Genomic DNA, 16,960 nt, shown 5'->3' on the forward strand with positions numbered 1-16,960 from the left:
ACCCAAATCCTGAGGGGTATCCTGTCCTGATTGTCCGTGAGCTGTACCTGCTCGCCTACTGGCATCCTAATTCCTTGAGGGTCCTTGTCCTCGCCTTTCCCAAAGCTGACCCGTGGCCAGGGTTAGTCCTCATTCCCGTCCTAGGTAAATATAATTGTGGGTGTCAGTCTATCTATTCTTCTTCCTTCTTCTCTATTTAATAAAGCATCCTTGCCCATGGTATTTCTTTCTGTCATCTCCATAGACGTATATGCAAACTCTTTGTTAGCTAGGTTCCATTTTTCCCCCTACCTGTAGGACTTTATTAAAACCGTTTACTTAATTAGTGTGATCTAATTTCACTTGTGTTTAGAATCTAGGTTTGAATTAGCAGTTAGATCAGTTTGAATCACTTGTAGGACTTTAGCAAATTCACGGATTAATGTGTTTTAAACTCACCTACCCTAGTATAAGCCTGAAACTAAATAGCATGTTCCCTGTTACCCTTACCCAGTAGTTTTCCATTTGCACTCAATGGTGCTTGCCCCCATTCACAGTTATATTATTGTTATAATCCTGATTATTGATATTCTAATCTGTATTAGTTTTATACTCATGTCATTCTGATTAAACTTACTATATAAAATCTTTAAAACCCTTCAGGTGTCTGTGGTCATTATAAAGGTATAAAAGTGTTATTAAATGTATAAAGTATTTTGATTATTTTATCTCCTGTCCACTGCTAGCTCCTGATCCGTCAGGAAAATATGTGCCTGTGGTAAATCAGGTACTCATGTAATAGTGGTAAGAAAAACACATAGAATTACTGATGGTGGTGTGTAAACTCGCCTGATTCACAAAATACTGTCATAAACACGTCATGGGCCCAAGTGCGTGAAATCTGGTGAGATAAAGAGTCGGGCGACCTGCGCGCTCTATCAGTAATTTCCCCATAATAGCTCTGTCCATATGAAGCCAGTGCTTGTCTGACTCTTTGGCTGACAACTCTGGGATTACCCTCAGCTGTGCTGTTTTATAATATAAGTAAAAAATCTGGTCGCACAAGCCCCCTACGGCTTTGGATAGCCATAGCACCCTATGGTAAAGTTACGCCCTCCCTGCTTGCAAAAGGACCTGTGTTATCATGGAGCGTAGACTCGAAAAGAAGCTACGTTCCACTTCTATTAGGAGGCCTTGGAGCATTTAGAGTAATTTAGGAAGACCTGACATTTTAATAGCGTGTATCCTCCCCAACCAGGATAGATATAGGGGTGCCCACCTCCTTAGAACTGTTTTTAATTGCCACAGTAGAAGGGGCGGGGGGAGGGGGTAGTTGGCTCAAAATAGTTCCGATATTTTGGAGGTGATTTTAATGCCTAGGTATGTAATTCCTTGAGTCGCCCACTTAAAGGGTGCCGATCCAGTGACACCCTTCACCTCAGCCAGAGGTACCGTCAGATTAAGCAGATGCGTTTTAGATAAATTAATGCGAAAATCCGCCACTTCCTCAAAGAGTTGTAATTCCTCTAAAGTAGCCACCAGAGAGATAGAGGATTGAGCCAAGGAGAGCAGGATATCATCTGCAAAAAGAGAGATCCTGTGTTCCTCCTCTGCAAATCTAATACCATAAATCTTTGGATGCTAACGTATCTTGGCTGCCAATGGTTCTATGTTTAGGGTAAATAGTAGGGGGGAAGGGGGCACCCCTGCCTCGTTCCCCTCCCAAGCTGGAACCCTCCAGAACTTACCCCGTTAACTAGTACCTTCGAGATGGGAGTCGTATAATTGGCTTTAATCATGGTCAGGAATTTTTAGCAGAAGCCGAACTGGAAAAGGAAGTGCCAGTCCACACGATTGAATGCCTTCTCGGCATCTAATGCCAGAAGAACTGCCGGTACAGATTTCCTGGAGACTTTCAATCAGATGGACTATTCGTCAAATATTAACGTGTGTCTGTCTGCCCTTTATAAATCTAGACTGGATGTATCAGGTCTAGTAGGAGGTTGTCGAGCCGAGTCGCTAACATTTTTTAAAACAGTTTGGCATCTAAATTGAGCACGGCAGTCGCATGGTAGGAGCCACATTGCCTCCAGTCCTTACATTGTTTGGGTAATAAAGAGATTAGGGCTTCACTCAGAGTCTGTGACCAAGCCATTATCAGCCATATAGTTAAATAATGTGATGAGATGCCGAACTATTATGGCCTCATAGGCTTTATAGAATTGGGCCGTCAGTCCATCTGAACCAGGAGATTTGTGGCTTTTAAGATTAATTATCGTGCTAGCACTGGGGCAGTTTTAATGCAAAATCATAAAGGGAAGTTAGTCACAATTGCTTTTGCATCAAGACCGCTAAAAGGCACTGAGGACAAATACTCAACTTTGGAGAAAGAAACTCTAGTGTGTTGGTGGGGAATTGAATATTTTCAAAAGTTTGTCTACGGAACAGTATTCAGGGAAAGATCACATCTTGGTAGATTTATTTACAACAAAGGGTTGTGGCAAAGCAACACCCAGAATTGCCAGGTGACAATACAAATTACAGGATTTTCATTTCAAACTTGAGTATATTCTGGGTGTAAAACATATTTTGGCAGACTGTTTATTAAGATTGCCTGTGAATGATGAGAGGATTGAGGACAATGATTTGGAAAGAGTGGTAATAATTTGTGAAGTGTCCAAGGGTAGCATTAAAGAAAATCAATGGAGAATGACAGGTGTTAGTGATGAAGATTTGAAAAAGGTATTAGGGTATCTTAAATCAACTTGGCCAAGTAAGAAGGATTTGGAGAAATGTCTACTGCCTTTTTTGTATGTGGCACAGCAATTGTCGGTACAAGACAACATTTTAAAGCAGGGAGAGCAGTTGTTGGTGCCAGAAAGTCTTAGACAGACTATAATATATGTGGCACATGAAGGTCATCCGGGTATGAGCAGTATGAAAAGAGGAGTTAGGAGTGAATTATGGTGGCCTGCAGTTGATATGTGTATTGAAAGGAATGTTAGATCATGTGCTGAACGTGCGATCAGTGATAAATCCCCCAAAACTGTGACATATGAAAAAAACACCAGTTTCAAGGTCGTCTCTGGTATGGCAGAGAATATTACTAGACATTGCAGGGTCCATGTGTATTGTCAAAAATCCCATGTATGCCATAGTTTTGATTGATCAATTGTCTCAATGGCCAGAAGTCAAGTTAGTCTCTCAGGTTACGACAAGAATATCAATTACATTCTTGAATGAAGTTTTTGAGAGGGAAAGATTTCCTGAATCATTACTAACGGATGATGGTGTGCAGTTCACATATAGTGAGATGAAGATGTTTTCTGAGAGTCTTGGCATAGAGCATAGGCGAACATTCATTTATTATCCCCAGAGTAATGGAATTGTGGAAAGATGGATTAGAGTGTTAAAGGAAGGGTTACAACTGGCCATTGTCAATGGAAAGAATTGTCAGCAAGCCATTAAAGAATTATTATGGAGTTACAGAAATACACCTAGGATTGATAGAGACATATCACCTTTTGAAAAAATGAGAGGAAGAAAATGTGCGTACAATTTCAATCCGATGTGGATGATGGAGTTATTTGACAAAGTGAAGCTTAAAGGGTCAACGGAAGTAAAACAAGATGTGATCAATAACATGAAAAAAGGGCAGCAGCAGCCTTTGACGGTGGATGATTGGGTGTGAGTAAGGATAAGTTACTTACCTGTAATCCTAGTTCTCTTCCAGTGGTATACTCATCAAAGTCATAAGCACTGAATAGTCCCGTCCAAGTGCGGGACCCCGGAGCAATAGCCAATAATATGCACATATCTACATATATATATATACATGTATATAAATACATATAAATACCCATATATATATATATAGATAATATGCATATACATATACATATGCAGCCTGAAAGACACCAAACTAGGCTCAAAACTGCCATTATTGCATGTAAACCATTTTACATTTGCTAAATAGACATATAAATCACATTATTATTGCATTTCTTATTATTATTGCATTTCTTATATAGCGCCAGAATCGACCCCCGAAGGGGTATCTCCGCGCTTGCCTTGGGAACCCGTCCTGGTTTTTCCCTGTGAGATAGCCCCTACAGAGCATCCCCAAGGTGAAAGCCAGGCATCCCGCCGCAGGGGGGCCGTTGTGGAGATTAAGCAAGCTTAATGCCCAGAGTTGCATAGTGTGAACCCATGATTAGGTCAGGCACCGAAGCGAGAATTATCGAGTCCGTGGACATTTGAGCTCAACACCCTGCCGCGTCGGGAATCGAACCCTGGTCCCGGGTCTGACCTCTGCTTCAGGGTCTGCCTGCTCTAACCAGTGAGCCACACTTCTCCACATGAATGATGATTCTCCACATTATATGATGATGTACAGAAGAAACACTGCCCTGGGTTTCTTTGAAACACACAACCTTTATTTTCAAAGGTAAAAAACAGGCAGGATCATAGAGGCAGATTTTGCTAGATAGGCTGCATAGTAACACTGAAAAATTGGCGCCGTGCCTTTAAGACCTCCATGAGCCTCCAGGCTCCTATCATGCACCACAGGTGACAGTTAGGTCAGTTCTTTTGGACGGCGTATAACAGTGTGAGAACAGCATGGGTAACATATAAAATAGACAGTCCTGGTATTCGTCTGGGGAGGAGGGTGGGTTGCTCATGACTTTGATGAGTATACCCCTGGAAGAGAACTAGGATTACAGGCAAGTAACTTATCCTTCTCTTCCAGGGGATACTCATCAATAGTCATAAGCACTGAATAGAATAGCAAGCCCATCCCATACCCTGCGGACGAATACCAGTCCCTCTAAACAGTATACTAATAAATATTACCCAAACAAATTCCTCAGGGATGCTTGACCAACCTAAGCATCCGCCTGAGTATCAGAATCAAGGCAGTAATGGCGTGCAAAGTTATGAACCGAACGCCACGTAGCTGCCTTACAAATTTCATGCATTGGAACATTTTTAAGCATTGCTATCGTAGCAGCTTTTCCTCTAGTGGAGTGCACTCTAGGTTTGCCCGGGAGCTGCTTCCGTGCCAACTGATAAGATAACATAATACATGACACAATCCATCTAAAATGGACCTCTTAGATGCAGGCAAGCCTGAATTCAGAGGGCCGTAGTTCACAAACAAATGATCAGACTTTCGAACACTCTTGGTCTTATCAAGATAAAATTTCAGAACTCTTTTTAAATCCAAAGAGTGTAGAGCTTTCTCAGCTGGAGTGTTCGGGTTAGCAAAGAACGTAGGCAGTGTAACTGACTGGTTAATGTTAAAATCCGAGACCACCTTCTATTTGCATGGAAAACGTGATAAGGTTCTGTAGAACACAAAGGTTGAATCTCGCTCACCCTGCGTGCAGAAGTGATAGCTCCTAGGAAGGCCACCTTCCACGACAGATGTTGAAGCGACGCCTTATGAATAGGTTCGAATAGAGGACCCATCAATTTGGACAAAACCACATTAAGCTCCCAAGAAGGAGAGGGAGATCTCACCGGGGGATAAACTTTCTTGAGACCCTCCAGAAAATCCTTTACAACTGGCATTTGAAAGAAAGAAACCTGAGAGGGGGACTTTCGATATGCGGTTATTGCTGCCAGATGGACCTTTATAGAAGAATACTGTAAACCTGCTTTGGCCAAAGAAAGTAAGTATGGTAACAGTACCTGTTCTTGACCTCGAATAGGGTCATGACCTTCAGCAGTGCACCACATGAAAAACCGCTTCCACTTGAAAGCGTACGGCTTTCTTGTAGAAGCTCTTCTCGCCTCTCTTAAAATGTGCATACAATCCTGCGAGAGACCTAAATGTCCGTATTGGATGAACTCAGGAGCCACACTGCTAGCTTCAGGGACGGTAGGTTGGGATGGAACACCCTGCCGTTCGCTCTGGTCAGCAGATCCGGATGGCAAGGCAGCCTCCTGTGCGGTACTTTGAACAGGTACAGGAGATCCGGGTACCACCATTGGCGAGGCCAATCTGGAGCCACCAGGATCATGTCTGTCTTGGACTTGTACAACTTCTTGATCACCAAGGGAATGAGTGGAATCGGTGGAAAAGCATAGAGTAATGTCTCTGACCAGTCTATCCACAGCGCATATCCCTTGTGCCCTCGTTGTGGGTATCTGGACGAGAAGGCGTGGCATTTTGCGTTTTCGGGGTCCGCAAAGAGATCGATTTCTGGAGTCCCCCAGGCCTGGAAGATGTCTCTTACCACTTCTTCTTTTAAGACCCAGTCGTGTGCTTCTGCGAAGTGCCTGCTCAAGTCGTCTGCTTGGAGGTTAAGGACACCCGGCAGATGGACCGCCAATATTTTCATGTCTCGAGCCAGAAGCCACTTCCAGATTGCTTGCGCTTCCAGCGACAGAGGTCTGGATCTCGTTCCGCCCTGCTTGTTCAGATAGTACATCGTTTTTGTGTTGTCCGTTTGAACAAGCAGGGAGGATGTTTTGATCGCAGGAAAGAAAGCTTTGAGAGCTAGGGGGACAGCTCTGAGTTCCAGCATGTTTATATGATACAGCCTTTCTTTTTCTGACCACACTCCTTGAATTTGAAGAGACCCCATATGAGCGCCCCATCCCAGAAGGGACGCATCTGTCACCAGCGATTGTCTGAGCATGTCCTCTTGGAAAGGAACTCCTACTACCAGATGACTCTGCTGCATTCACCACCGGATGGAGATTTGTACTGACAGGGGTAGTGACAGTTTGTCCTCCCAACGATTGGAAAACTGGGCCCACTGGTTCTCCAGGGACTGCTGCAGAGGTCTCATGTGCAGCCTGGCGTTTGGAACGAGGAAAATACAAGACGCCATCAACCCTAGAAGAGACGAGATCTGCCTGGCAGTGGGTCGAGGAGTCTTCAGTAAAGTCTGACACTTGAGGAGAATGGAGGATAGTCTCTCCTCCGAAGGATACGCTTTTGCGTCCTTTGAATCCAGAAGTGCGCCCAGGTAATGTATCCTCTGCGTTGGATTGTGGATAGATTTTTTGAAGTTCACGTGCAGGCCGAGTCTCCGCAGCTGGTGTATGCAGAACGTGAGATGTTGCTGTAGCAGAATCGGAGAGGCACTCTTTAGAAGCCAATCGTCTAGGTAAGGATAGACGAAAATGTGTCTCTTCCTCAGGAAAGCCGCTACTACTACCATGCACTTTGAAAAAGTGCGAGGAGCTGACTTTAGCCCGAAGGGCAGGAATGTGAATTGGAAGTGGCTTGTTTGGATGCAAAACCTTAGAAATTTCCAATGCTTTGGGGCGATGGGGATGTGAAAATAAGCATCTTGAAGATCTATGGAACACATCCAGTCCCCTTGATGCAGAAGTGGAATTATTTGATGTAACGCCAGCATTCTGAACTTTTCTCGCCGAATGAACTTGTTGAGACGTCTGAGATCTAGTATGGGCCTGAACTCCTTGTTTGGACCTTTCTTTGGAACTAGAAAATATCGGGAGTAAATGCCTTGTTGATGCTGGTTTCTTGGAACCTCCTCGATGGCATTCTTTAGGAGTACAGCAGACACCTCTTGTCTCAAAAGATGACTACGATGGATCACAGTCTTTTGAGGAGGAACGGAAGGTGGAGGGGACTTGAATCTGATGGTATATCCATTCCTTACAATAGTCAGAACCCATTTGTCTATTGTGATGTTTGTCCACTCTTCCAGACAAAAACGAACACTTCCCCCCACCGGAGTGGGTAACGGGCCCAGGGGTAGCAAAGACTCACTGTTTTTGTTGTTGCTGCTTGTTTGCAGGTGCAGACTGTCTGGAGATGCCACCTCTTCCTCTACCAGGGCGATGCTGGGAGAACTGAGATCTTCCTTGATTTTGCTGTGACGACCATTGAGGGGTTTGAAATCTCTGCTGGTTCTGTCTCCGATTGTAAGGACGGTATTTTTTCTTAAAGTCCTTTCGTTTTTCAAGACCAACAGCCTTATGTGGAGAAGTGTGGCTCAGGGGTTAGAGGCGGCAGACCTGGAGCTTGAGTTCGGCCCTGGACCAGGGTTCAATTCCCCGCCTCGGGGGGCCCTGGGCTCAAAAATTCCACGGACTCGTTAATTCTCGCTCCAGTGCCTTCTCGACTCACGGGTTCACACTCTGCGACTCTGGGCAATAGCTTGCTTAATCTCCACACCGGCCCCTCGTGGTGGGATGCCTGGCTTTCACCTTGTGGATACCCTGCCAGGGTTATCTCACAGGGGAATACCAGGACGGGTTCCCTAAGCAAGCGCGGAGATGCCCCAGGGTAAGTCATGCGCTATATAAGCTTCATTCATTTCCTTTCATTTCATTTCACTGTATTGAGTTCCGTCTTCATTCGCGACATCTCATCGCCAGCATGAGATCCGAAAAGCGATGTTCTGTTAAAAGGCAGATTAAGTATCCGGTGTTGTGCTTCAGGTTTAAGACCCATGAGCATCAACCAAGCTGAGCGCCTAGCGCAGAGTCCATGTGCGTAACCATGCGTAGATAGATCAGAAGCATCAACGGCTGCACTAATCACCTGGTTAGCCACTAGACCACCTTCGTGTAAGATCTCAAGAAAATCGTGTTTTTCTTCTTTAGGAAGTTTTTCTGCGAAACAAGACATGGAGTCCCATAGCGCGCGGTCATAGCGACCCAGCAAAGCGGAGGCGCTGGCGACTTTCATGTAGGAAGCAGAAGTGGCACACATTCTCTTCCCTACTGAATCCATAGCTTTACTGTCTTTATCAGGAGGCACAGAAGATGACGCTGCTCCTGTTTGATTTTTACGTGCCGCTGAAACAATCACAGAATCAGGTTTTGGCTCAGCCCTCAGAAAGAACGGATCATTGTCCGGAGCTTTATATTTCTTAGCGATCGGAGAAGGGACCGCTCCCAACGCCGCTGGAGTTAAGAACTTGTGCTCCGCAGGCTCCAACAGACCTGGTACCAGAGGAAGTAAAGGCCTTGAAGATAGCTTTTGATGTAAAGTTTCGAAAATTACCATTGTCTTGGTGGTAGAGACCGGCATTTTGATATTAGGTTTGTCATCTCCACGGCAGAGAACTTCATTAAAGGTAATCACATCATCAATCGTGATATCCTACTCGGAGGAGTTGATGACAGTGTCGGAGAATAGTCCCTCTTCAAATGTGTAGACTTTGTCGAAGATCTAGGGCTGCGCCTCCTCGAAGAGTGACGACGTGATGATCGAGGAGAAGGTGAAGGCCGCCTCCTTACTGATGGAGACTTTCTTGGAGGAGTACGCTCACGTCTTCTTGTAGAATGCACCACCTATCTTGGGGGCGATCTTGATCTTGATGCAGGTCTTGTAGGAACGGGTGACCTGGAAGAAGACCGTGGCCGATTAATTCTCCTTATCTTCCACTCCCTAATACCTCCCAGCCATCTTGGCGAGATATTAGTCGTTGGCTGAAGAGGGGAAGGTGCTCTCGAGGGCTCTGGAGAGACCTGCACAACATTTAGCTTAGGGGAGGAAGAGGAACTCCCAGAGGACACAGTAGCAATGTCAGACCGGTCTTTAGACACCGTTCTAGGCCTCTTAGCTGCAGGAGAAGTCGACGGCGACCTCGACGGCGACCTCCTCGACGGTGACCTCCTCGGCGGCGACCTCCTCGGCGGCAACTTCCTCGGCGTCGACTTCCTCGGCGTTGACTTCCTCGGCGGCGACTTCCTCGGCGGCGACTTCCTCGGCGGCGATGGTCTCTTATGCGTCGACGGCGATGGTCTTCTCGGCGTCGTGTGCCTTGACGCCAAATGACTGGGGCTCTTCGACGTCGAAACCTCTGTTGGCCGGTTCGACGCCGACGTCATGCCACCTCTCGACGGCGACCTTGAATCCGAGCCTCTCGGCGGCGACCGTCGACGTCGATGAGACGACATCGAGTCCCGACCTCTTGTCGTCAAAGGCGAGCCAGACCTGGACCGCCTACGCGCAGGAGACCTCATCCTCTGTCTTTTCTCATCTTGCTTCGACGGCGAGATCTTCTTCGACAGCGAGGGATGCTTCGACGTCGACGGACGCCTCGACGGTGATTTGGATGCCGATTTTGAGCACAGAGGTACCTTGGAAGAAGATCTGTCCCTCAACATAGTAGGAGATCGATGTTTTCCCTTATACATCATCTGGGATTCTCTGAAGGCTTTTATTCGGGGCATAATTATAAGTAAAGACGCAGCTGAATGGCGCACTGTAAAAAATATTAGGAACTCTCTCTCACAAAAAATTCACGATTTAACAATACAACAATATCTGAATCCAACTCCTAATGTCCAGGAACAACTTAACGCGGCAAAACGGGACTTGAATGCCTATTACTATTCACAGAGTGAAGAGGCTTTTCGTAATCAATCTCAAAAAGTTTACGAAGAAAGTAACTTCACGGGAAAATTTTCAGCATGGCAGGCTAAAGCTCAAGCTGCTTCCAATATGATTAATTTGCAAAAAAATTCAGTCACTCATATTGAGACATCTAACCAAGCTGAAATAAGCTCTATAATGCTTTCTCATTATCATAATATATATAGTACTCAGCACTCCATTGATCATCAAGAATTGCTTAATTTTTTGGGAAGACATGCACTCCCAAGCCTATCCCTAGATGACCAACTAAATATGAGACGCCCATTTTCTCGTGCAGAAGTTGATCTGATTGTTATGGGCCTTCCTTTGGGCAAGGCCTGTGGTCCTGACGGATTCTCTACAGAGTTTTTTAAAGTTTTTTTTAATTCATTTGCTGATTTGTTTCTGCTACTATTAAATTATATGCTCGAAGGCGGGCACGTTCCCGCATCTTTTCACGAAGAGACGGTTGTTAGGGAGAGATTCTAAAGACCCCAATTCATACCGTCCAATTACACTATTAAATTCAGATTATAAAATTGCCACCAAATTATTGTCACTTCGTTTTAATTCTATTTCGGCAGATTTAATTCATCCTGATCAAAATGGGTTTATTGTTGGCAGACAGGTTTTTACCAATCCGCATTTTTTGATTGAGGCATTAGATTTCTTTGAGTCACGGGGATTGCAGGCTTTGGTTTTATTACTAGATGCTGAAAAAGCTTTTGATTTGGTGGCTTGGGACACACTTTTTATTATTTTGAAACATTCCACAACAAATTATTACCTTAATTCAAAATCTGTATACCGGTGCAACAGCTAATATTATCAATAAACTAATAGCAGGCTCAATTTTAGTTCAGTGGGGAACTAGACAAGGGTGCCCCTTGTCTCCTGTTCTATCTGCTTATTTTATTGAACCACTCGCCGTAGCTATCAGGAACTGTGTTCAGATTGTTCCTCCGGTCACCTCTATGGCTAAGATCAAATTATATGCAGATGACATCATGCTACTAATCAAGCCGGATCTTTGATCACAAACACAGGCCATTAAGATCTTTTCAGAATTTGAGGCTGTAGGGGGTTACCGAATTAACAAAAAAAAAACAGAAATTTTGGCCCTGTTTTACATCCGGATCTATATGGCTGTATTAACCTAAAACCTAAAAGATATTTGGGAATCTTTTTCTCCCCTACAATCCAGGATTTATATATACTTAATTTTGTGCCGTTGATTCAAAAGGTACGTCTAATGTTAGCACGGTGGGAACCACTACCATTATCTCTTCTTGGAAGAATAGCATTGATTAAAATGTTGATACTTCCCCTTTTTAATTTCTTATTCTCCACCACTCCAATCTTTCTCCCTGGGTCTTTTTTCAATAGGGTGGAATCGATGTTCTCCGCATTTATTTGGAAGAAAAAAAAACCCTCGTATTGACATTCGTACTCTATATGAAAGAACCGAATATGGCGGTCTTTCACTACCTAATTTAAGAGAATAGTATTATGCATATTTTGTATACTACTTAGACCGATTCAAGAATTTATCTTCAGGCACAAATGCCTTTGAAAACTTCTTTTTCGAGTTAATATGTTCTGAAATTCAGATCCCATCCGCTCTCCTCGTACCTAAATCCCCTAAATTTGTCCGATATAAGACCTTGAACTGGTTTTTCAAACGACGTAATGCCATGCTTAAAAGATATTCCCTCCCTTTCTTTAATTTATCAACTCCACTATTTGGTGCTTTTTCTTTTCTAAAAATCAAAATCGAATCTACAATCACCGTGAACTGGGAGCGTGGTGGGTTTCGAACTCTAGCTGATTTTGTGAATAATGGGTCTTGGTTAACGCTCGATGCCATGCAACGTCTGATTCCCAGCAATTTTTTATTAATAAGGTCTTATATCAAGATTCTTAACATTTTGACTCCATTACATTTGAGTCTTCTCAGTATCTCGTCACCAATGTTTGAAAACCTTTTTATAAACACGGTAATAAAAAAGCCAGGGGAATGGAAAAAAATTTTGGCACATAGTCGGGAAGAGGAATTGTGTTATAAAGCAACATGCAAATGGCATACTCAGGAAAATATAGTGCTTCCTCTCGATACATAGAAAACCATTAATAAGTTCAATTTTGGTACATTACGCGGCGCCAATTGGCGCAGAATGTTATTTTTTAGCAAATGGCTCTTGTACCGCACTCCTGCTATTATTGCCAAAATGTATGATAATGTGTCTGCAAATTGTTTTAGATGTTTCCAATGTGATCCAGCGAACTGGTCTCATACTATGGCATACTGTTCTAAAATTAAGCCTTTTTGGGACGCAATCTTTAATTTTCTTCAATTTTTCAACGCTATTCCAATTGTCTGTAACGTTAAACTATTACTGTTTGGTTTTGATTTTGATTGTCAACTCCAAGAATATTTGGCTAAATTTGTCTATATTGCAATGGCTGTCGCTAGATCACTTTTACTGGAGAATTGGCGATCACCACAAGTACCAGTGGTGCAGGAATGGCTTGACAAAATGAAAAGGGTCAGGAAATGTGAACAATTGTATGCAAAACGAGTTGGGGGGACAAAAAAGTTTGAAAAGATTTGGGGACAGTTTTTCGTGTAACTAAAATTTCTCTTTTTTTTCTCTTTTTTTAACATATTAAGAATGTGAATGTATAGTTATATTTTCCTTTTTGTAATTGATATTCAGGCTGCAAATAACTTTAATAAAAACCTTTAAAAAAAAAAGAAAAAGGAGACCGATGTTTTCTCTTCTCCCCTTTGTCCTTGCGCTCTTTATGATGGGAAGAAGTCTTCCTAGAGTGAAAATCTCTTCCACTCACTGTTCCCTTGTCATACAGGGACTGCAGCCTGCTCTTCTCCCTCTCCCTGAGGGTTCTGTTAGAAAACTTACTGCAGTGGTAACAGAGTTCTGGCTTGTGAGAAGATGGCAAACAAGCAACACAGACCGAATGAGGGTCTGTCTTGGCCATTTTTTTACTACAGGCCGGACACTTAACAAATAAGGCTGGCATTATGACTGGAAAAATAGGCAAAAACCAGGAACAAATTGTTGAACTAGTCAAACAATGACTAAAGACGTCGAGTAAAGACGAAAAAAATTGAAAAATACCAGAAGAAAGTGATAAAATATCACAAACTGGAGAGCTCAATGCTCCAGGATCCTCACAGAAGGAGCCGGAAAAAAGAACTGACCTAACTGTCTCCTGTGGTGCATGATGGGAGCCTGGAGGCTCATGGAGGTCTTAAAGGCACAGTGCCAATTTTTCAGTGTTACTATGCAGCCTATCTAGGCTAAATCTGCCTCTATGATCCTGCCTGTTATTTACCTTTCAAAATAAAGGTTGTGTGTTTCAAAGAAACTCAGGGCAGTGTTTCTTCTGTACATTATCATATAATGTGATTTATATGTCTTTATTTAGCAAATGTGAAAAGTTTTACATGCAATAATGGCAGTTTTGAGCCTAGTTTGGTGTTTTACAGGCTGCATATGTATATTATATATATATATATATATATATATATATATATATATATATATATATGGGTATTTATGTGTATTTATATATATATATATATATATATATATATATATATATATATATATATATATATATATATACATAATTAAGCTGAATACCAAGCAACCGAACGGTCTCAACATCGAAGAAGAATTTGCATAGACACCTTTCATAATTTCGGTGTCTGACGGGTAGTGTCTGCTAAATTCATATATATGAAATTTATTTTGATCATGTTGATTATTGTGTGGACAGCACATTGTATAATGTATTTACACTTGACATCTAACATGAATTGAGGTAATTGAAGGAAATATTGATTTGCTTTTATGCATGGTACAACCGGCGTGTTTGCTCACTGGAGCTCTATTTTTTGCAATGTTTTGAAACGAGTTGAGATAGAAACACAGTTTGTAATTTTTAACCTAGAAGAAAATCGGTAACATCTGTATAAATCCGATAGATATTTAGGTAAGCCCACATGGGCTATATTTTTCGAATTTCTAATATTGAACTTGTGACAAGCGTTGGCAAGGTGTTCATTTTATGCACAAATACAGCGCAAGCATGTTAACGCGCGTCATTGTCAATAAAGTTTTCGAATGTGTTAAAATAATCTACAAGTAACTCGCAAAAAACATTTTATAATAATCACAAGGTTGTCCACGTTAAGAAGTCAAACGTAATGTGTATGCATTTTGAACAAATGTATGTTAATCATGTTGAAGTAAATGTGTAAAACATCGTAAAATCAAGTCTGTCTTTCCTGTCAGTTGACATGTGGTCACTGACGTACATGATGATGAAAAGACTTTTTTTCTTTAAAATGGCCGCGCGCTTTTCTAACCACAACCAGTGATCAAGACTACTGTGTAGTCGAAACGCGTTTGGCAGCGGCAATAAAGAAATCGTGAATCTCACTTGGCGTGGTCATTTGTGCAAAGGAGTGTAAGGGACTCAATCCAAGGAGTCTTACCGAGACGACGCAACTCTCGATCTGGCGGAGGCAGTCAATACTTGGATATTTGCAGGATATATATATATATATATATACATATACATATATATATATATATATATATATATATATATATATATATATATATATATATATATATATATATATATATATATATTTATATATGTAGATATATGCATATTATTGGCTATTGCTCCGGGGTCCCGCACATGGGTGGAACTATTCAGTGCTTATGACTATTGATGAGTTGATGAGAACCTGTCATCTTAAAGATGTTTTTTCCTAATCCGCAATCGCCTGCGGAGAGGGCATTACATGCTCTTGACATCAGAAGATGTTTTAAAATTCTATTTACAAAGGACCTCTGACATTCGCAAATCCGATCAACTATCTGTTGCCTATGGAAAGATACGGCAAGGACAAGCAGTGTCTAAACAAACCATAGCTAGATGGATTTCTGCAGCTATTGACGTTTGCCATCTACAATCTGGAAGACCTTTACAGACAACTCCAAGAGTTCACTCTACAAGAGCTGTTTCTTCCTCGACTGCTATTTTCGCTGGACTTCCTCGTTAGCAAATCTGCAGAGCAGCGACTTGGTCCAGCAGACATACTTTCATCAAGCATTATTGTTTGGATGCTGCCAGCTAGGCTGATACGTCAGTGGGTCAAGCAGTTCTACGCAATCTTTTCAGATTAGATGAGCCTCTGTTTTCCCTCCTCCTCTGTACTACTTTCCAGATGCTTATTCCATGCCTATATTGGGTGCATTCTCATGGGATTGCAAGTTTTTTCATGCATATATGATGTTGGTATTTTATTATGTAAATGTATATACTTGCTATGTACAAACTATGTTTCAAATGGCGTCTTCCAAGCATTATTTTGGTACAGCTATCTATTCTGATTCAGGCATGTGAATCTATGACAGACACCCTAATACTGGAGAAGAATAATAGTTACTTACCTGTAATCTGTGGTTCTCCAGTATTGGTGTCTTTCATAGATTCACATGCAACCCGCCCACCTCCCCTCAGAGGCTCTTGGCTAGGAAGTTTTTAGCTTCACTCCTGTGCGAGAAAATCTGAGAGCCTGAGCCTCTGGGTAGAACATTCTAGTGGGTGCTGTCGCCTGATTGGCTGCAGTTTGGTCTATACAAAAGGACTAGGATAGTCATGAGTGTGGAAGTTTTTACTCTAGTAGCTTGGGCTACTTTACTTCCTGGTTGGTTATTAACAAGTTTTTCCAAGGATATTATTGCATATTATTGCTTTTTTATGTACCGTGGGACTCCCACTCCGACGACGGGGAATGATTCAGGCATGTGAATCTATGAAAGACACCCTAATACTGGAGAAGTAGAATTACCTGACGGCAATGTATGGAACATGAGCAAAGTTGTGAGAGTTCTGCTGTGGTTATGGCCACATGCTGATGTGAGATCAAGTTGTGAGAAAGAAAATACTAAATGGCGGAAAGAAATCAGCTGTCAAGGGAGAAGCGACAAAATGCAGAGAAGGATAGGAAATGAGCTGCGGTGCAAAGACTACCATATGGAACAATAAATAATTTGGTGTTCAGTATTTTTCACAGTTGCATACGTAATTATAAATTGTGGATAATTTGTGTATATGTATATAGTTGGTTAGAGATATATTGGTAGAGTAGGTGAAGAACATTGTAAATGTCATTGTAAATTTTACATTGTTAACAGGAGGGAATGTGTTACATACTGGTTGGCTTTGGGTGGAATCTGGAACACGGAATGTGGTGACACCAGATTCCACACAAAGACGGTTTGCCCGGGCTTCATAGACAAGAAGTTGTGTTGGTGGTTTCCTCCAAATAAACTCACCCTTAAACGGTTTCCTGGTTATCCCGCTTCGAGAAGAAGAGAAAATAATAGTACAATCTCCTTCAGCTGCCTGAGCTCACACTTCAGCCGCCCATTTTGTCTGGGCTTGAAGCAAAGCCCCCAAATAAAAACAAATTATTAATGTGCCATGCTACTGTGCTAAGCACTGAGGCAAGACTCCTTATTGCAACGGCCATTAACTGTCCACGATAAAAGATAGAATTAGATCAACAGTTGAACACTT

The 16,960-nt window shown here is 42.4% G+C and overlaps 1 protein-coding gene across 1 annotated transcript in view; it reads right to left on the minus strand.

Moving 5' to 3' along the window:
• LOC147731455 (protein argonaute-3) overlaps positions 1-16,960 on the minus strand; it is a 1,378,491-nt gene that overhangs the window by 691,927 nt on the left and 669,604 nt on the right. The window lies entirely within an intron of this gene.

The sequence above is a fragment of the Lissotriton vulgaris genome, chromosome 2_1 (assembly GCF_964263255.1).
Source record: "Lissotriton vulgaris chromosome 2_1, aLisVul1.2, whole genome shotgun sequence".
NCBI lineage: Eukaryota > Metazoa > Chordata > Amphibia > Caudata > Salamandridae > Lissotriton > Lissotriton vulgaris.